At 37.1% G+C, this 22,464-nt stretch overlaps 1 protein-coding gene and 1 long non-coding RNA gene across 12 annotated transcripts in view; one reads left to right on the plus strand and one right to left on the minus strand.

Moving 5' to 3' along the window:
- The window catches only part of LOC129621708 (uncharacterized), a 70,338-nt gene extending 69,424 nt beyond the window's left edge, over positions 1–914 (minus strand). The window contains exon 1 of the long non-coding RNA XR_008699629.1: positions 787–914. This is a non-coding gene — a long non-coding RNA (uncharacterized LOC129621708). The remainder of the gene's footprint in view (positions 1–786) is intronic.
- The window catches only part of RAD51B (RAD51 paralog B), a 618,412-nt gene that overhangs the window by 192,498 nt on the left and 403,450 nt on the right, over positions 1–22,464 (plus strand). The window lies entirely within an intron of this gene.

Here is a 22,464-nt window from a genome sequence, read left to right on the forward strand (position 1 = left end):
TTACTGGTTATCGTCTAATTAGTGGGTGGTTATTAATGACCAATGGAACATGTGACATTTTGCTCAGCTGCAGTCTGTTCCAGCAGGCAGGATTTGTGTGAAGTTGACAGGAAAGGATGGATCCCACCCATCTGATGCTGTTACCTTTTAGAAAATTGAAGTGATTTGTTTCATAATTGAGAACATGTGTTACATTTGGACAGTAGAGAATGTAAGTAAACATTTCAAGGGTAACTCTTGCTCTGTGCTTGCTATCTCCCACAGTGCCTTTTATGTAGTAGAGGCTGAACACAAAATTGTTACTGATTTTAATTCTGTTAATTTTTGACTATAAGGGAAGATAAACTCATTTTGTTATCTTAATATGTTATCCAGGGGTGGTAAACAACATATTCTGCGAAAAACCCACGAACCATAGTAAATAAAAATCAACGAAAGTCTTACAAGTAAGAAGTAATTTAGTTTTTACAAGTTATGTATTTTTTAAAGAGAAGGATAAAATGTTTTGCAATCTCCATTTGAAATTAAGATTAAGAAGCAAAGCATTCTCACAAGTAAGTGTGTGAAACAATGAGAAAGTACCTTTCCTCTGCATTTAGTGCTGTTCTACAGTAGGTATTAATTAGTGACCAGAGGACAAGCCAGTGTGTAGTATGGGATAGGAGAAAAGAAAGCATCTTACTTAGTTCAAGGCTGCTGTAGCAAAATACCAGAGACTGGGTGACTTAAACAAAAAGTGTTTATTTCTTATATTTCTGGAGGCTGTGAACTCTAAGATCAAGGTACCTGCAAATTCATTTCTTGATGTGGGCTCTCTTCCAAGCTGTAGACAGTTGCTTTCCTGCTGTGTGGTCATCTGGCCTCTCCTCACTGCTTGTGTGTGGAGAAAGAGTGAGACCTCTGTGGCCCTCTTCTTATAAGGGCACTAATCCCATCATGAGGGTCCCACCCTCATGATTTAATCTAACCTAATTACCTCGCAAAGACCCCATCTCCAAAACCATCACACTGGGGATGAGAGGACTAGGGCTTCAACACATGAATTTTGGGGGAATTCTTTCAATGCATAATAGAGAGTGTGATGTGCAAGCTCTCATGCATGATGGTTTAACTGCTTAAAAAGAAGCCTTCTAGATTTGTTCAGGGTTTACAAATATTGGATTTTTAAAGTTTAATTATTTTAATTCTTTTCTCAATTCTTCTCAGTTTTTTCTTCTTAGATTTAGTAGCAGCACTACTGGAAACCATGGCTTCCTCCTCAGGAAACTGGAAGAAAAGAGAATCTGTGGAATACTTTGTTCATCTTGTAGCCATTAGGAATATTGCTTCTGAAAATGTTTAAGGCCATCTGCAAACTGTGGTTTTCAGTATAAAATGGGGTTAATTATTGATACTTCACTACAGTCAGATAGAATTATGTTATGGTTCAATTTAAGCTCATTGGATGAAAGATCGTCCAATTTAGTATGGTATTTGTAATATATAAGATATAGGATAATTAGGATTTTGGCAATTTTTAAATTCTAACATTTCCTGTGTTTTCAACATATTAAGAGGCCAATTCACATCATGTATTCACTACAGGAGGCTTTTACAATAATGTGTCATGTAGCTACATAAGTAAGATTTCTATTTATAAGTAAGCTTCTTAAGAGCTCATTTTTGTTTATTTTTTTATACATATAATTAAAAAATTTTTACTGAAGTATAGTTGGTTTACAATGTTGTGTTAGTTTCAAATGTATAACAGTGATTGTTATATATACATACATATGTATATATATTCTTTTTCAGATTCTTTTCCATTATAGGTAATTTAAATATACTGAATATAGTTTCCTATGTTATACAGTAGGTCCTTATTACCTATTTTATATATAGTATGTGTAAAGTTTTTATTCTTTAAGGTCAGAAAGCAAGTGAAAGAATAGCAGGTAGACAACTTTCAAAGAATCAGAAGGAACAAGTTGAAGGAAATAAAGTTTATGAGAAGAGCTTTGATCTTGTCATTAAGAGAGCCAAGGTGTTCAACAGAGGGAGAAGACAAAAATTCTATCAGTATCTACTTGGCAGAGGAAGTAAGACCCTCTCGCATTTCTTTTATGCAAAATCCCAGATATTTTCACATTTACAATTATAAAAAAAAATATGTACCTGTTGGGAGAAATTTGAAAACAATCAGAAAAAATAAAGAGTAACCATGTAACATCAACAATCTGGAGATTAATTACTCAACTTTTTTCTCATGGTTGCATGACTTTATTCATGCATTTTCCCATATTTATTGAAATGTAATTGATTTAATATCATTATATAAGTTTAGAGTGTACAATGCAATAGTTTGACATAGGTATATAGTATTGTGAAGTGATTACTATGATAAGGTTAGTTAACCATCACCTCAGATAGGTTTTTTTTGTTTGTTTTTGGTAAGAACTTTTAAGATCTAGTCTCTTAGCAACTTTTAAGTGTACAATATGGAATTATTAGCTATAGTAATCAGGCTGTTCATTACATCCTCAGAACTGATTAATCTTAAACCTAGAAGGTGGTCCCCTTTAATGATATGCACCTCCTCCACCTGCCAAGCATCTGGTAGCCACCAATCTGCTCTGTTTTTGTGAGTTCCTGTTTTTCAGATTCCAACCTATAAGGGATAGCATACAGAATTTGTCTGTCTAACTTAATTCACCTAGTATAATGCCCTCTAGGTCCATCCATTTTTCTGTGTTGCTGTAGATGGCAAGATTTCCTCTTTTTTTGGTTTTTAATGGCTGCATAATATTTCCGTGTGTGTGTGTGCATGTGTATGTGTGTATTGCATCTTCTTTGTCCATTCTTTTGCTGATGGGCACTTAGGTTATTTCGCATCTTGGCTATTGCAGCAATGCTGCAGCGAACGTGGCGGGGCAGCTGTTTCTTTTGAGATAGTGACTTCATTCCCTTCAGATATGTATCTAGAAGTGTAATTTCTGAATCATGTGTCAGTTTTGTTTTAATTTTTCAGGAACCTCCGTACTGTTTTCTATAGTAGCTGTGCCAATTTACATTCTCACCTGCGATGTAGTAAAGTCCCCTTTTCTTGAGCCCTCCTGTACTGTTAGTGGGAATGTAAATCGGTATAGTCACTGTGGAATAGAGTATGGAGGTTTCTTAAAAAACTAAAAATAGATTTGCCATATGTTCCCACTCCTGGGCATATACCCAGACAAAAATATAATTCAAAAAGATACATACATCACTATTTTCATAGCAGCACTATTCACAATAGCCAAGACATAGAAGCAACCTTAATGTCCATTGACAGATGAATGAAGAAGATCTGGTATACGTATACAATGGAATATTACTCAGCCATTAAAAAGAATGAAATAATGCCATTTGCAGCAACATGGATGGATCTAGGGATTATCATGCTAAGCGAAGTAGGTCAGACAAAGAAATACTAATATTGTCTGATGTCACTTACATGTGGAATCTAAAATACAACACAAATTAATATGTCTATGAAACAAAAACAGACTCATAGAGAACAGACTTGTGATCGCCAAGCAGGGGGTTGTGTAGGGAAGGATTGGGAGTTTGGAATTAGCAAATGCAAATTGTTATATATAGGATGATAAACAAGGTCCTACTGTATAGCACAGGGAACGATAGTCAATATCCTGTGATAAATCATTATGGAAAAGAATATATATATGTGTGTGTGTGTAACTGAGTCACTTTGCTGTATAAGCTATACTTTAGTAAAATTTAAAAAGAAAAAAAATTCCTTTTCGTCCATCCTCTTCAGCACTTGTCTTATTTTTAATAGTAGCCATTCTAACAGATGTGAGGTGATAACCTCATTGGGGTTTTGATTTGCAATTCCCTGATGATTAGTGATGTTGAGCATCTATTCATATACCTGTTAGCCAATTGAATATCTTCAATGGAAAATGTCTATTCACATCTTTGCCTGTGATGAATAAGTGTTGTCTTGCTATTGTCCTGCTTTTGGTTTTGTTGACCACTGTGTTTTATTCTCATTCTGAATAATTACAATATCTTAGGCACTGTGTTAAGCACTTTACAAATACTATATCCTTTCATCTTCCCTGGTGGCTCAGGGGGTAAAGCATCAGCCTGCAATGCAGGAGACTGGGGTTCAATCCCTGGGTCGGGAAGATCCACTGAAGAAGGAAATGGCAACCCACTCCAGTATTCTTGCCTTGGAAATCCCATGCACGGAGGAGCCTGGTGGGCTACAGTCCAGGGATCACAAAGAGTCAGACAGGACTGAGTGACTTCACTTTCACTTTCACTTTCATGAACACTATAAGGATAGATACTATTATGCCTTGAGGTTTTGTTTCAGGGAATGTCTATAAATGAGTCTGCTTCTTCAAGTGGGTGGGCTTCACTGTATGGGGAGAATGCCTACAGGAAGAAAGAAAGCTAGATACTTTTCATCTATAGTCTTTTCATTTCTCTCACCTTTTTCTTTCTCTTTCCTCTCCTTCTTTGTTAGGTTTTATTTTAGAAAGAAGGAAAGGAAATTTTCCTTTTTAAAGGATAAATGTTTTTAACTGAACCCTTGTCTGACGTGTTTAGTGTGTGAACAAGTTTTAAATTGTGAAAAAGTCTTATCAGAAGAAAGACTGCTTTGAAAGTGATATGGACATATTTGTTGGGTGTTCACTTCTTTAAGCCTAGATGAAGTATACGAGGGAGTAACTAAATTTTACAATGTTTGGATGGTTGCACAGTGAGTAAGCATTCTTTATGCCTTTAATAGAAAGTTAAGATCAGTCTTCGTAGAGTTTATATGATAGGACTGAATCACGGAATTGGTACCTTGGACATTTTTGTTAGCTCTAGAGCTGCTACTCAGACCCTGGGCCAGGTCCCACTTCCCTCTAAGGTGCCAGAACACATCAGAGTTCCTAGAGGCTGCAACAATGTTCCAGAATACTTCTCCAATTAAGTGCCTCTGTTCCTCTGCCAACACCCAAGGCCTCTCCATCTTTCCTCCTCAGAGGCACTCCTTGCCCTTTCCTCCACCTTCTAGATTACAAACAACTCCAGATTCCCTGTGTCCAAGTGATCTGTAGCTCCTAGAGCCCAAGATCTCTTTGAAATTGCTATTAAGACTTTGAGATTTTATAGCAAGAGTTTCTGACTTGGATTTGCCCCTGTGACTCTATCACCATAGCCAAGAGAATAATGCAGGCCTTCGTTACTCCAGCAGCCTCCTAATCAACCCTTCTGCTTCTTGCCTCACTGCTCATCCTCTTACGTACCCTTCCAGATTTATCTTTCTAAAATGTTTTTCTCCTGTCATTCCTCTTCTTAAGAATGCCTTGAGCATCAGGCCCAGATTCCTCTCAGCTTGTCCTCCAAGGCCATCTTTAACCTAACTGGCCCTACTGGGCACTTTTATTTCCCCTTCCCCCATGAAACGTTCTTTGTGGCCCACAGGTGTGCGTTTTAGCCTGTATCCCTTTGATTGTGTATTTCCCATAGGTCTAGAAAATCCTTACTTCTTAAAATTTATTGAAACTTTATCCTCAAGTTCCATTTCTTCTATTAAGTGTTTCCTAATTCAGTTTTCCGAAGTGTTGTCTTATTCTGACAACTTCCCCTTATAGAAAGTGTCATATAGATGAAATCATGTTATTATGGAAGTTATTTTCCCAAATAGATTATAAAATTCTTCATCAATGAAGCTATGATAAAAATGGAGTGAATGCTGTTTCCTTTTCTTCATCATCTTGATAAATAAAGCATGTACCCTTTAAAAGCTTACTCTTTTTTTTTCCTCCAACTTTTTTCCTATCACCCCTCCTTGATAATTCAAATCATTGGACTGTTATCCCCTCTCCCTTCTATTATATTTCTCTCTTTTCTTTCGGAGGCCTCATCAATATACCAGCATACTCTAGTATGTATCATATTTTAGTCTATAGTGAAAAGAGCTTGTTTTTTTGTACATATTACTGTGTAATTATCTTCATGTAAAACATTTTTGAAACCCTCATAAAAAGAACCTGAAATCCCATCACAGTAAGAAGTCTACCGTGAACATTTTGGTGACTTGTCTGTTTAGGCATTTCCGTTTGTACACACATTGACGTAAGTGCCATGCTGCTTTGCAGGAGTATCTTTTCAAAAATGTACATTTTTTTTTTAGAAGGAGGTTTCTCTTTTCTCATCTTCTTACTATCTCTTTAGGCATCCATGTTAACAAGCTGTATGTCTAAACATTCACCAAGTTCATTTGATCATATACAAATACAGGGGCTTTTTTTTGTTGCAGGAAGGGGGACCCCTTGCAGAGCCCGAAACTGGGCTCTTGTCTAACACTCGGAAATGAATTGTCTGAGGAGACACGTGTGTTGACAAAGCAAGAGATTTTATTGGGAAAGGGCACCCGGGTGGAGAGCAGTAGGGTAAGGGAACCCAGGAGAACAGCTCTGTCACATGGCTCACAGTCTCCAGTTTTATGGTGATGGGATTACTTTTGGGTTGTCTTTAGCCAATCATTCTGACTCAGAGTCTTTCCTGGTGCACACCTTGTTCAGCCAAATGGATGCCAGAGAGGATTCTGGGAGGTGTCTCCTTTTGACCTTTCCCGAACTCTTCCGGTTGGTGGAGGCTTATTAGTTCTGTGTTTCTTACCGGGACCTCCTGTCATAAAATCAGTGTGCTTTCCCTAACACTTTCAGTTTATCCTTAAGGGTTTTTGAAATTTATGACACTGCTATGAATAGAACAATTATGTTTTTAGCTAGTTACTTAATGGTATAAAGAAAAGCTATTGAGATACATATATATTTAGTATCTAGTCATCTAATCAGACTTTTTTCTTATTAATTCAAATTCCTTGTTAAAATTTCTTATAGAGTTAGACACAAAGCAAATCTTTAGAAGAATTTTCTCAGTGTATAGTTAAGTGGAGTGGAAAAAGCTAAATCCCAATAACTGTATATAATCTGATCCCATTTTGGCAAGCATACTCCCCTCCCATACGTAACACTATATCCATATATCCATATATAAATATATATAAATGTTATATATAAATAAATATATATAATATATATTTTATATATAAACAAATATATATATATATAAATATATATATAAGTATAAATCCATATATATAAATGTTGTAAGGAGCATCCTGTGGGTAAATTTTTGTGCACAATCCTGGTTGTTTCTATGAAATAAAAAACCTGGAAATAAAATTGCTGGATGAATTTTCACATTTTTAAGGCCTTTGCCACATGGGTGCTCATTATTGTGCTATTAACAATTGTTGTTGTTTTAGTAGCTAAGTGGTGTCCAGCTCTTTGTGACCCTATGGTTTGTAGCCTGCCAGGCTTCTCTGTCCATGGGACTTCCCAGGCCAGAATACTGGAGTGGGTTCCTGTTTCCTTTGCTAATCTAATTCCCAATGGAATCTTTGTTTACTAAAGAGACTGGACATTTTTCACATTTGGTATTTTTATTTGACAAGTATTTTTTTCTTTTTTGACAACTGTTGTTAGGGAAACTACAAAGGGATCAACTCACTAGCTTTCAAAACTAAGAAAAAAACTTACTTGAGGTTTAAGGCATTTTGAGATGTAAATGGTATGCAAACTGACAAATTGCAATCAAACTACAGACTCCAACTTTTTAAAACATGACAGGAAGACCTGGTTTTTCTACATTTCACTCTGTTTCACTCTCTATGGCAATTAAGACATTAATATCTTGAAGAAATAAGTGATAAGCAAAATGTGATATCTGGGGAATTCCATACCAGAAATCTCTTAAATTTTCTTCTTAGGTCCAACTTGGGTAACACCATCAAGGTGTATTTCTTCAGCTTCTACTAGTAATTAATTAACAATAGTAGTAATAACTAACATATTGAAATAGAATAGATAGAATTCTATTATTCTGAGATAGGATAATAGAAATCCTGAGATAGGATTTAAATATTTTGTTTCTTTTTACTGATGGGAAAATTTACCATAATGAGGAATTAACTAGCATTGAGTGAGAGGACAGAACCCTGCAGCTGGCCTCATTATTACTCACCATAATCGTTTCCCTCATTCAGTCTTTTCTGTCCTTAGTCCTGACTTCTGCTTCATCACCTCTAGTCATTTCTAGATTTCTTTACTCTTTTTCTCTCTTGGTGTCTTCCTTTGTCCCAATTTCCTGCCTCCTTGTTATATGGACACCAGCTGTGCCGCCTTCTCTTTCTTTTTTTTTTCTGTCTTATCATCCATTTGTTTTATTGGTCGCTGCTGCTGCTCCTAAGTCTCTTCAGTTGTGTCCGACTCTGCATAGACGGCAGCCCACCAGGCTCCCCCATCCCTGGGATTCTCCAGGCAAGAACACTGGAGTGGGTTGCCATTTCCTTCTCCAATGCATGGAAGTGAAAAGTGAAAGTGAAGGCGCTCAGTCGTGTCCAACTCTTCGCAACCCCATGGATTGCAGCCTACCAGGCTCCTCCACCCATGGGATTTTCCAGGCAAGAGTACTGGAGTGGGGTGCCATTGCCTTCTCTGGTTTTATTGGTAGCTATATTTAATTTAACCTATGGAAGCTTGATCTTCTTCTGTAGAAAAAGGGATGGATCTACTGCCCATTCAGTTGGAAGGAATGTTTACTTACATTGTTGTGTTTTAAAAATGTAGTTATTTATTTATAAAATTAAAAAAGCTAAAAACTAAAAAACATGTATAAAAAAGGAAATAAACATTGGTATAATACTGTTACCTAGTTTATAGACCTTATTCAGATTCTTTCATTTGTTTCAATAATAGCCTTTTTAACAAATTAAAATCCTTGATCATGTGTTGCATTCACTTACCATGCTTCTTAATCTTTACTCTGAGACATTTTATTAGTCATCTTTGTCTTCTACTATTAACGTATTTGATTAGTACTGGTTTGTTATTTTATTCAATGCACATAATTTTGAGTTTGTGCAATTCCTTATGATCAGATTCAGATTGTGTATTTTCAGCACTAATACCACAGAAATGATATTTTGTCCTTATCTCTTCCTGTAAAAAACTATGGGTTCATACTGATTACTCCAATTCCAATTCAGTATCACAAAGTTCATTCTATTTTTCCTCTTTTCCATATTTTTAGTCCTCTTTTTTTAGTGAGAAAAAAAGTGAGAAACTGGATCCATTATCTTCAATATATTTACTTATTTATTCAATCCTAAAATATGAAGAAAGCAATTTCAGAATTTCTAACCCATATGTCTACCAAAGGAACCTTGTTAACTATGTACAGTGTTTTAGGGTGCTTTGTTTTTAGTCTAATAAATATGGTTGTATTTATTATAGTGCAAATAACTGTGTCCAAAATTTACTTGGATTAGTTTGCCATTCTCAGTTCTCCTCTGCTCCTCCATCAAGTGTGGTTGTGTTATTCATTTAAAATACAAGTGTGATTCACTTATTCTATTTGTGTTTCATTTTCATATCTCCTGTCATTCTTATTATGTGTGTGGGTGGGTGCATGCATATGTAAGACATCGACATGTTTCCAAAACTCAGAACTGTATGAAAAACTATATTCAGAGAGGCATTACCTCCCATTTTTTCCATGTCATTTCCATATTCCATATTTCCCACCCACCAATCTGTAAGTATCTAATCTCTCTCATTTCTTGTGCATTCTTTTGATGTTTCTTTTTTTTTGCAGATATGTATATATTTTATATATATATTTTTGAAGATATGTATATATTTCTTATTTGAACAGATACTTCTATACTTCTTCTTTTTCTCTTCTTTCTTACACAAAAATGTCACATACCATAGATGCTATTCTGTATTTTTTCTTAATAATGTTCTTAAATCATTCCATATCAGTTCATAGAGATTTTCCTCATTCTTTTTTTCAACAGCATAATACTTCATTGTATCAATGTATCTTTAGATTACATTAATCTTTTTTTTAAAAAAACTTTTTATTTTGTATTGAGTTATAGCTGATTAACAATGTTGTAATAGTTTCGGGTGAACAGTTTAGAGACTCAGCCCTACATGTACTTGAACTAATCTTTAATTGTATTGAGGGAACTTTTTCCTCTTTAAGTTTCAATCAGTTTGGAGAGCTATTAATAGTTATGCTATGGTGGTAGTAGTATATTGTATTAATTTCCACAAACTCAACAGTGTAGGAATAAACTAATATTCCTAACAAGTGAGAAAGACTTATCTAAATATGCAGTAACTTGGGGCCTTACTTTCTGCACCTATAAATATGAAGGCATTGATCTAGATGATCATTGACGTCCCTTCCATCTTGAATATATTGATTTTTTATCCTGAAACTTTACTGTTTGTTGATTTAGTTCTAATAGTTTTTTTTTTTTTTTTTGGTAGTGTCTTTCGGGTTTTCTATATATAATATGTCTTCTGAAAATAAAGATAATTTTATTTCTTTCTTTCCAGTTTGGATGTCATTTCTTTCTTTTTCTGGCCTCATTGCTCTGATTAGGACTTCCAGTACCATGTTGAATAAAAGTGGCAAGTTTTGTCTTGTTGTCTTGTTTGTCTTGTCTTATTCCTGATCTTAGAGGAAAAATTTTTAGCTTTTTACCATTGGATATGAATTTAACCGGAGAAGGCAATGGCACCTGACTCCAGTACTCTTGCCTGGAAAATCCCATGGACAGAGGAGCCTGGTAGGCTGCATTCCATGGGGTCGCGAAGAGTCGGACACGACTGAGCAACTTCCCTTTCACTTTTCACTTTGATGCATTGGAGAAGGAAATGGCAACCCACTCCAGTGTTCTTGCCTGGAGAATCCCAGGGACAGGGCAGCCTGGTGGGCTTCCGTCTATGGGGTCGCACAGAGTCAGACACGACTGAAGCGACTTAGCAGCAGCAGCATGGTGTTAACTGTGGGCTTGATATATATATGGCCTTTATTATGTTAAGGTACCTTGCCTCTATACCAACTCTCTGGAGAGTTTTTGCCATGAATGGATGATAAATTTTGTGAAGTTTTCCTAAATCTATTGAGATGATCCTATGATTTTTATCCTTTATTTTGTTAATATGGTCCATCACATAGATTGATTTGTGGATGTTGAACCAACTATCCTTGTATCTGTGAAATAAATTCCACTTGACCATGTTGTGTGATGCTTTTAATGTATTATTGATTCCAGTTTCTTAATATTTTGTTGAAAAATTTTGCATATGGTTCATTAGGGATATGGAAGTATAATTTTCTTGTAGTGTTTTTGTCAGATTTTGGTATCAGGGTAGTGCTGGCTTTGTGAAATGATATTAAAAATATCATTTTTTAAATAAATGCCTTAATAAATCCCTTGGAGAATGAATGATTATTGACTTAGTTATGTATTTATGTATGATTAGGATGTTCAAGAATTCTGATGTACTTGATGATATGCAGATAAACAGTATTAACATATCCTTTACTACTACATTATGATAAATTGTTTATCACCAAAGGCAAAAATTCCCACAAATGATTCAGAAAAGAGGTTAAAATAATTAACAACCTAGAAGAAATGGATAAATTCCTAGAAATACAACCTACCATGAATCCTGAAGAAATAAAAATTTGAATAGAGCAGTTACTAAGAAGGAGACTAAATCTGAAATCAGAAACCTCCTACAAACAAAAGTCCAGGACCAGATGGCTTCACTGCCTCATGGAATGTTATGGTGTGAGGTGGAGAGCAATTATGTGATAATAGCAGCTAGAGATCAATAAGCAATGCTAGTGTGCTCATGTGAGCAGTACATATACTAAAAGTAAACAATGCTAGGTACAGAAATCTTGTTGAATATTTTAAAATATACAATTATTTATATCTTTGCAAAAATATAAGATAAATATCACACAGACATACTTTCTAGATATTTATAATGTCCTACTAGAATTGGGTTACAATATTATCATTTGCCAGTAGATGCCACTATCTGATATTATATCTTCTTAACAACCAGGATATTGTGTTCCTTACTTCCCAGGCCTCAAATACTAAAAGTAGTTGCCTCCAGTATCTATTGGATACTCCAGTATCAGTTTATATAAAGTTGAAAGTCTAAATTGCAAGTTTATTGAAAATGAAGATTACTTCAATTGCCTTGAAAATTTTAACATTACAAAAGCTTTCCTTTTTTCCTTTTTCTGTTCTCCTTTTATTTTTCTCTTTAAAGTTTTCATTTTCCTTCTTGAATGAAACTTCCTTTCATTTATAGGGTTGTGGGGCTTCCTTGTTGGCTCAGATGGTAAAGAATCTCTTTGCAATGTAGGAGACCCTGGTTCAATCCCTGGGTTGGGAAGATCTCCTGGAGAAGAGAATGGCTACCTATTCCAGTATTCTTGCCTGGAGAATTCCATGGGCAGAGTAGCCTGATGGGCTATAGTCCATGGGGTTACAAAGAGTTGGGCATGGAGAAGGAAATGGCAACCCACTCCAGTGTTCTTGCCTGGAGAATTCCAGGGACGGGGGAGCCTGGTGGGCTGTCGTCTCTGGGGTCGCACAGAGTCGGACACGACTGAAGTGACTTAGCAGCAGCAGCAGCAGAGCGACTAACATGGTGTTATTAACAAGGAAAGCAACCCTTTGTTTTGTCTTGATATTGCTTTAGCAGAGGCATGTGAGTGTCATTCAAGCTTCATTCCAAGGTTGGCTCTGATTTTGTCAGTTTTCAGTATATATATATTTTTGGAAAAGGTATTGAATCTCAACTGATATATCCTAAGTACCAGATATAGCACTAAAAAAAAACCTAAAAGAAAGCATCAGTAAGTGTTGATGTGAACCTCAATGGAGAATAATTTCTTAAGCCTAAGAGCAATGGAAGAAATAAAAGATTAATAGACTTGTGTTAAAATATTAATACTTTATTAATACAAAAACCTTAAATATAAAAAATCATATATTTTGAAAGTGAAAGTGAAGTTGCTCAGTCTTGTTGGACTCTTTGCGACCCCATGGACTGTAGCCTACTAGGCTCTTCCATCCATGGGATTTTCCAGGCAAGAGTACTGGAGTGGGTTGGCATTTCCTTCTCTGGGGATCTTCCTGACACAGGGATTGAACCCTGGTCTCCCACATTGTAGGCAGACACTTTTACTGTCTGAGCCACCAGGCATACTTAAAACTTATTGATTTCATTTTATTTTGTTTAAAAATAATGCCTAAAGTTATATATGATATGAACTCACGCATAGACCTTTGGGGTATAAAATGATACAGCTCCCATAGAATGTAACTTAGTGTCATCATATCAGGAATTTTGAAATTGTCTATAAATTTTTTTAGTATCATGATTAACAGAAGAACTGTTAAAAATAATCATATATAAATATAAGTATTTATAAAGAATTTACTGCCTTATTATTTTAAAATGAAAAATAGAAAATAATGCAAATATTTCAGTGATTAAATATGTTATTGATATTTATACAATATTATACAGTATTGGGCTTCCCTAGTGGCTCAGCTGTGAAGAATCTGCCTACAATGCAGGAGATGGAGGTTTGATCCCTGGGTCAGGAAGATCCCCTGGAGAAGGAAATGGCAGCCCACTCCAGTATTCTTGCCTGGGAAATTCCATGGACAGAGGAGCCTGGTGGCCTACAGTCCAGGGGGGTCATAAGAGTTGGACATGACTTGGTGACTAAACCACTACATGGGTGTTATTTTCTAAAGGGTGTTTTCTTCCTTTGACATGGCGAGATCAATCTATTGACTTGCAGTATATTCCAAAAGAATAATCAGAAATATAAAAAAGTATTCATTGTCATACTCATAATAGTGAAATTTTGAAAGCAACCTAATGTTATGAGAATTAAGGAGGATGATGGTTCAATAGACGAAGATATAATGTTTGCAAATAATCTGTAATGGTATGAGGAAACACAATTAATATAATTAAGGGGGCATTTTATAAAATTGTATGTATAGTTGAGGTCTCAAACTATGTTGATAATACCTGAAATAAAGTATGAGGGAGAATACAGAAAAATGTTAGTTTTTCTGCTGGATTGATAATATAATAAATACTTTTAAAAAACATATATAATGTTTTCATTTTTGTTTGTTTTGTTTTGGCCTAAGACAACAGAAATTTATTTTCTCACAGTTCTGGAGCCCAGAATTTCAAAATCAGTGTCTTGGCAGGGTTGATTCCTTCTGGAAACTGAGAGAAAATTGGTTCCATGGATTTCTCCCTTTGTTTGGTAACTGCGGGTAGTCCTCAGCATTCATGGTCTCGAGGCTTCTTAACTTCAGTCCCAGCTGTACCACATTTATTTATCATTTTATTTACCACATTTTATTTATCCATTCATCACTTGATAGACATTCAGGTTGTTTCTACTTTTGGGCTATTATTAATAATGCTCTTATGAGTATATGTATACAGGTTATTGTATGGACATGTTTCAGTTCCCTTGTATTTTTACTTAGGGGTGGAAGGAATAGCTGAGTTGTTTGGTAATTCCTCAATTGTTGCAAGCCTTTTGATTGATTCCCAGAGTTCTGGAGGAATTGATTCTGACAGTTTTGCTACCACTGGGTGTAATTGTCAATATGGGAGGAAATATTTTGGGCAGTATTGGTTGTTTGCAACTGGCCTTCTATGGGTCAGTTTCCTTATGTCTAACTGTGGATCAAAGTTATAGGAATACAGATTTTTAGTTACTTCTAGAAAGGGGCCTGATAGTTAGAGCTGATTTCTTATGTTCAGAAGTAGTTAGCATGAGTTTCTTAGGAGCTTGTCAAAATAATTCCTAATTGGGAGAAAGTTTGAACTAACACATTTTGGGAACTTTCTTACTTGAAGAATACATCTAGTATTTTTTATGTGTTACAATTACTGTGAAATAAATTACTTGCCCCAGATTCTTGCTTAAACAAACTTTAGTTCATTTCTATTACTTATTACATGAAAGTGAGAATTTCCTTTAGGAATATAAGGGACCTCTCAGAATTCAAGAAATAGTTGTACAGCTATACCTAAAAAAAGAAAAGGAACTAAGATAGCTCTAAGAAACTCAGCAAAACCTTTAATAGTCTGCCATTGACATGTTTAACTTCCCAATATCAGTGTGTGTGTGTGTGTGTGTGTGTGTATACACACACATATGTGTGCTCAGTTGTGTCCAACTCTTGCGACCCCATGGACTGTAACCCACCAGGCTTCTCTGTCCATGGGATTTTCTAGGCAAGATACTGAGCGGGCTGCCCTTTCCTTCTTCAGGGGATCTTCCTGACCCATGGATGGAACCTGCATCTCTTGCGTGGCCTGAATTGGCAGGTGTATTCTTTATTGCTTGTGCCACTTGGGAATCCCAAATACCAGTTTATGTGCCTCTGATTTCATGTTCTCAGGTGAGACAGTCTGATTGCCTTGATGGTGTTCTGTCTGCCTGTGATTCATTCAGCTCTAGGCCAGGAGTAAAAGTCGTGTAATAGGAGGTTAAAATGGCGTTAGTGCTGGGCTTTATCCTCTGGGTGGTGGTCAGCAGCTCTAAGAGGGAAGGTGGAGTAAGCTGTGGACTAGACGCTCCGAAAGATATTTATCACATTTCCCAAAATGTCAATGGTAAAAATAGGGCTAGGATTTGGACTATTTAACTCTATTTTGGACAAGTATTTATTATATAAATATTATATGCAAGCCACCATGCTAGGTGATGGACAGAATGTAGAAATGTAAGAAATAGTCCCTGCCATCAGTATTTATAGTCATTCTGTCTAGTAGACTATTTATTATTTAAGAGGTCATCTTGCTGAGGTTTCATTTTGGAAGGATTAACCTACTGATTATGTTAAAGGGCTCCATGTAGACTCAAAAACGTTTCAAGTTGAATATTAAAACATTTGCTTTTTCTAGATATCCACACCTGTATCATTTGTGTAGGCCAATCCTAAAAGATGATCATAAGCTCAGACTCCAAAAACACAAACAAAACACCCAATTTCTTCACATCAAAGAAAAAAATGAGTTGTATGTCTTGCATTGCTAGGAATCTATCATATTAAAATGTGTGCCGATTCTTCTGTGTACATGAGGAGGAAGACTACAGATATTTTAAGGCTCTTTGAGCTACCCAGTATCTTTGATAATGAACATATATAACATGACATACACATGCTGCTGCTGCTGCTAAGTCACTTCAGTCGTGTCCGACTCTGTGCGACCCCATAGACGGCAACCCACCAGGCTCCCCCATCCCTGAGATTCTCCAGGCAAGAACACTGGAGTGGGTTGCCATTTCCTTCTCCAATGCATGAAAGTGAAAAGTGAAAGTGAAGGCGCTCAGTCGTGTCCGACTCTTCGCAACCCCATGGACTGTAGCCTAGCAGGCTCCTCCGTCCATGGGATTTTCCAGGCAAGAGTACTGGAGTGGGGTGCCATTTTCTTCTCTGTGACATACACATATGGTGCAGATATTACCTGAAGGAGTATGCATATTAATTATTTCTAGTTTTTATTTTCATTATTCTAAGGGTATGTATTTATTTCAATTGAATGGCTAAGAATATTATGTTATTTCCTATCTGTGTTTCAGCTGCCTTTAGGTTTGCAATATGTGAAAGGTGTCATTTCTGGTTTGCATTCAGCTCTTATTTTATCAGTGGAATAGTTTATCAGTAGCAGATGATAAAGTAAAAATGTATGTGTGTTCAGTCACTCGGTTGTGTCCGACTCTTTGCAGTCCTGTGGACTAGAGCCTGCCAGGCTCCTCTGTCCACAGAATTTTCCAGGCAAAAATACTGGAGCAGGTTGCCATTTCCTACTCCAGGGGATCTTCCAGATCCAGGTGGATTCTTTACCATTTACCTGTGAAGCCCATAAAGTAAAAATAATGTAGCGTATATGTTAAATTCTAAGCCTTAGCCTTATTTATTTTCTAAATAAAGATGATGAAGATTTTCTAGGTGGAATGTAACATTAAAACCTTATAAAGATAATTAGTAGTAGACTTAGAAAATTGTTTGTATGTTTCCAGAAAAATGAATTTTGGCTGTGATGTAAGAGGTACTGGATTTCCACTTGAATAGGCCATTGGTTTTATTAAGACCCTATGTTGAAATCCTGGATTTATTTTAAATGGTTATCCATATTTTCATGGTATATGCTACACCTTCTTCTGGGACTCTGTGTGGCCTTAGAACACAACTAACTTCTCTATGGATATTTCTCAGAGACCATTTTTCCTAAATAATCATTTCATTTTTTTGCATTTTAGTGAGCATTTTAAAAGTTGTTTTACAATTGTTCATATATTGTTAACTCTCCACTCTGCCAGTATGATTTCAGGAAAGGAGCACTTAAGAGAGTATGTTCAATTAAAGTTTCTGCAGATAAATTATTACTTGCCCTACTTTTCAAGTTTCATGTGGTCTTGGCAAAAAGTAGTCAAAATTGTAGTATAAATGTAACTTAGAATCGTATGTTTCCATTGATTTTTATAATATTTGTGGCTGTTAAAAATAAAGTACATCAATCCTGCTGCTGCTGCTGCTGCTAAGTCGCTTCAGTCGTGTCTGACTCTGTGTGACCCTGTAGACAGCAGCCCATCAGGCTCCTCCATCCCTGGGATTCTCCAGGCAAGAACACTGGAGTGGGTTGCCATTTCCTTCTCCAATGCAAGAAAGTGAAGTCACTCAGTCGTGTCCAAATCTTAGCGACCGCATGGACTGCAGCCTACCAGGCTCCTCCATCCATGGGATTTTCCAGGCAAGAGTACTGGAGTGGATTGCCATTGCCTTCTCGATAGTAATGATTAGCTCTTCAGATCAGATCAGATCAGTCGCTCAGTCGTGTCTGACTCTTTGTGACCCCATGAATCGCAGCATGCCAGGCCTCCCTGTCCATCACCAACTCCAGGAGTTCACCCAGACTCACGTCCATCGAATCAGTGATGCCATCCAGCCATCTCATCCTCTGTCGTCCCCTTCTCCTCTTGCCCCCAATCCCTCCCAGCATCAGAGTCTTTTCCAATGAGTCAACTCTTCGCATGAGGTGGCCAAAGTACTGGAGTTTCAGCTTTAGCATCATTCCTTCCAAAGAATACCCAGGGCTGATCTCCTTCAGAATGGACTGGTTGGATCCCCTTGCAGTCCAAGGGACTCTCAAGAGTCTTCTCCAACACCACAGTTCAAAAGCATCAATTCTTTGGCGCTCAGCCTTCCTCACAGTCCAACTCTCACATCCATACATGACCACAGGAAAAACCATAGCCTTGACCAGACGGACCTTTGTTGGCAAAGTAATGTCTCTGCTTTTGAATATGCTATCTAGGTTGGTTATAACTTTCCTTCCAAGGAGGAAGCGTCTTTTAATTTCATGGCTGCAGTCACCATCTGCAGTGATTTTGGAGCCCAGAAAAATAAAGTCTGACACTGTTTCCACTGTTTCCTCATCTATTTCCCATGAAGTGATGGGACCGGATGCCATGATCTTCGTTTTCTGAATGTTGAGCTTTAAGCCAACTTTTTCACTCTCCTCTTTCACTTTCATCAAGAGGCTTTTTAGATCCTCTTCACTTTCTGCCATAAGGTTGGTGTCATCTGCATATCTGAGGTTATTGATATTTCTCCTGGCAATCTTGATTCCAGCTTGTGCTTCTTCCAGTCCAGTGTTTCTCATGATGTACTCTGCATATAAGTTAAATAAACAGGGTGACAATACACAGCCTTGACGTACTCCTTTTCCTATTTGGAACCAGTCTGTTGTTCCATGTCCAGTTCTAACTGTTGCTTCCTGAACTGCATACAAATTTCTCAAGAGGCAGATCAGGTGGTCTGGTATTCCCATCTCTTTCAGAATTTTCCACAGTTTATTGTGATCCACACAGTCAGAGGGTTTGACGTAGTCAATAAAGCAGAAATAGATGTTTAACTCTTACTTCTGCCTAAACTCTGATACGTTCAAGAAAGTGGAGGGTGTCCTAGTAGTGTTTTCTTTATAGTTGTAGCATAGAATATTACTATCATATAAGTAAATATTTGAGAATTAGAATGAGCCTGCCTATCTCAATGGAATCTAAATCTTTTAGTTGATTTTTGCTTTGTCACTGCTACACCCAGTGCTAGTTGAATATTAAAATCAAAATGTATTAACAATATAAAAGGCAAAAAGACAGAAGGTTTTTTAATGTGTATATATTTTTTTCTCATTTCCCATGACATTAGACTACCTCTGTGCCATCTATTTAAAATGAATTTCTGTTTCCAAAAAGATTTCAGGTGTGTTTCTCACTCTCTCTCTCCATCACCCCTGCCCCTCTTCCTTACACACAAAAACACCCTCCTAAACATCAAGGACCCTGTCTTTTCTCCCTTTCTCCCCACTTCTTTTGTTGCTGTTCAGTCGCTAAGTCATGTCTGACCCTTTGCCACCCCATGGACTACAGAATACCAGGCTTCCCTGTCCTTCACTATCTCCCTGAGTTTGCTCAAATTCATGTCCATTGAGTCTGTGATTCTATCTAACCTTCTCATCTTCTGCTGCCCCCTTCTCCACTGGCCCTCAGTCTTTCCCAGCATCAGGGTCTTTTCCAAGGAGTTGGCTCTGGGCATCAGGTAGCCGAAGAATTGGAGCTTCAGCTTCAGCATTATTCCTTCCAATGAATTCAGAGTTGATTTCCTTTAGGATTGATTTACTTGATCTCCCTGGCTAAAATAATATTCTGTATGCATGAAAATGATCATTGCATATTACGCCGTGATTATTAGGTAGTTCACAACTTTCTTGAAGGACAGATACAAAGAACAAACGGGTTCTTCTTTCAAAGGAAAGATTAAAACATAGCTTCCTGCGACTTAACCTTCCTGTTCTCACTCAATCATTACTTCTGTAAACCTGTAACTTTTCCCCTCCACATTGTGAACTTTTCTGCTTCATGCCTGATTTTCTTATTTGCAAAATAAGAATAAAAACAGTTGCTTCCCATTTACTTCACAGAGAATTAAAGGAATGGGCTATGTTCCTTCCCCAGATGTAGCAACTTAATCTTACTTGTATATATTCTGTCTGTTCTTCTCTTCCATAATGTCCAGTTGTATATATATTTTCCATTCTTTTATTTACATTCTTTTCTTTCTCTGGGGTTTTTCAAAATCAAAGCGTGTTAATCACATTTCACAATGTACTTGAGTACTCAAGATACTTTTCAGACATGGGAGATGTTTGAATAGCTGCATTTGTTTTGGAGTGTCTGTCAAAATCCAGGCCCTGGACCATTGAAAAGTACAATAAGGCAGAGTGTCCCCAACCTGAAGTGTTGATTAGGTCCTAGGTGAGTCTTTCAGCCTTCTCTGAAAACCTCTCTGGTCTTCTCAGTTACCTTCTTTTCTTTTCACCTAGATGATCATTTATGAAACAATGGCATGATTGAGGGTTGAGTTTGTTCTCTTCAAGAGCATTAGCTGAAAAGTCCGATTTCTCATCTGAAGAACAGATGCTTTATCACAGTCCTCAATGCTTATGTGCCTGGTCAGCTTGGTATTGATAGAGAAAAAGAAAAAGTTTAGTAGTCAATATCTGGTGTCACTATCAATTACAGATAAACTATTAACAGTTAAATTACAACATAGTTATTATTTTTGAATAATAGAGCATTGAAACTTAGACCTAAACTATTAATTGATGGAATTTCACTGAAGGTTAGTGTCAGAATAATGGCTTCCATTTATAAGGCTGTGCAGAAATCCTGACCTTGATATGATTTATGAATTCCAGTGGGAGCAAACTCTTAGTTGAAAACCCTAAGTTTTTAGCACTAACACAACCTGGAAACAGTGATCTTAGATTTTGAAGTCAGGAGTTAATTAGAAGTCTCTATCACTTTATTATGGCTCTTTAAAAAATTTGCCCTATAATGAGATCCCTAAAGGATAGAGTGTCCTCCAGAGATCACAGGTTTTGGGTTGGTATAACTGATAATGAATTTTTTGTCTTCTGTTAGAAGGTGACCAAAGATTCAAATGCTTCTTGAATCTGCTCCTAGAATATGTGAGCAGGGCTGTGGTCCCAGTTCCATGGAGCATCCTAAACTTTCTTTTAGCTGTGGCCCCAGGACATGTGTCCAGATCATATAGTCACTTCATGAAATAATTGTTGTTGTTTAGTCACTAAGTTCAGAGAAGGCAATGGCAAGCCCCTCCAGTACTCTTGCCTGGAAAATCCCATGGACGGAGGAGCCTGGTAGGCTACAGTCCATGGGGTCGCTACAAGTCGGACACGACTGAGAGACTTCACTTTCACTTTTCACTTTCACACAATGGAGAAGGCAATGGCAACCCACTCCAGTGTTCTTGCCTGGAGAATCCCAGGGATGGGGGAGCCTGGTGGGCTGCCGTCTCTGGGGTCACACAGAGTCGGACATGACTGGGGCAACTTAGCAGCAGCAGCCACTAAGTTTGTGTCTGACTCTTTGTGACCCCACTTGCTACAGCACGCCAGGCTCTTCTGTCCTCTACTGTCTCCCAGAATTTGCTCAAATTCATGTCCATTGAGTCGGTGATGCTATCTAACCATCTCATCCTCTGCCACCCACTTCTTCTTTGCCTTCAGTCTTTCCCAGCATCAGGGTCTTTTCCAGTGAGTTGACTCTGCATCAGGTGGCCAAAGTATTGGAGCTTCAGCAACAGTCCTTCTAATGAATATTCAGGGTTCATTTCCTTTAGGATTGACTGTATTGATATTACAGTCTAAGGGACACTCAAGAGTCTTCTTCAGCACCAGAATTGGAAATACAGGTTTTTGTTTTTTTTTAGAAAGAGAGGAGCTAGGACAAAATTTTAGTTTTTGACACTTAAATTTGGAACCACCTGTGTCAAACTTTTTTCTGTATTTATGTGTATTTCTTAATGATAGACAAATAAATTAGGCAAAAACATCTCATTTTTTTTCTTTTCCATAATATAGGAAAATGAGCTTTATCAGTGTTCACTAGTTGAATCTTAATGCTGCCTCTTTTTCATTGCAAGTACATTGATTTGAAGAGAAAGTTATTGAGGAAAAAGCTGCCATCGATTTTGTTGTTGTTGTTGTTAATTACTGTTTTGTTTGGGCTTCCTCAATGGTGCTAGCAGTAAGGAGCCTGCTTCCCAATGCAGAACATGTAAGAGATGAGAGTTCAGTCCCTGGGTTGGTAACGTCCCCGGGAGGAGGGCATGGCAACCCAGTCCAGTATTCTTTCTTAAAGAATCCCATGGACAGAGAAGTCTGGCAGGCTACAGTCCATAGGGTAGCAAAGAGTGGACACGACTAAAGAGACTGAGCGTGTACTGTTTTGTTAGGAGTTCTTACCAGTGCCATGTTCATAGAATGTTGAGGTACACATTGACCAATATATTAACAGAATTTACTGATTTAGAGAGTAATAAATAATTTTTCCCCTGATGGACAATTATGCATTGTTTTGGCAAATTAGATTTTAAATTTCAGTTGTATT

This window comes from Bubalus kerabau, chromosome 10 (assembly GCF_029407905.1).
Source record: "Bubalus kerabau isolate K-KA32 ecotype Philippines breed swamp buffalo chromosome 10, PCC_UOA_SB_1v2, whole genome shotgun sequence".
NCBI lineage: Eukaryota > Metazoa > Chordata > Mammalia > Artiodactyla > Bovidae > Bubalus > Bubalus kerabau.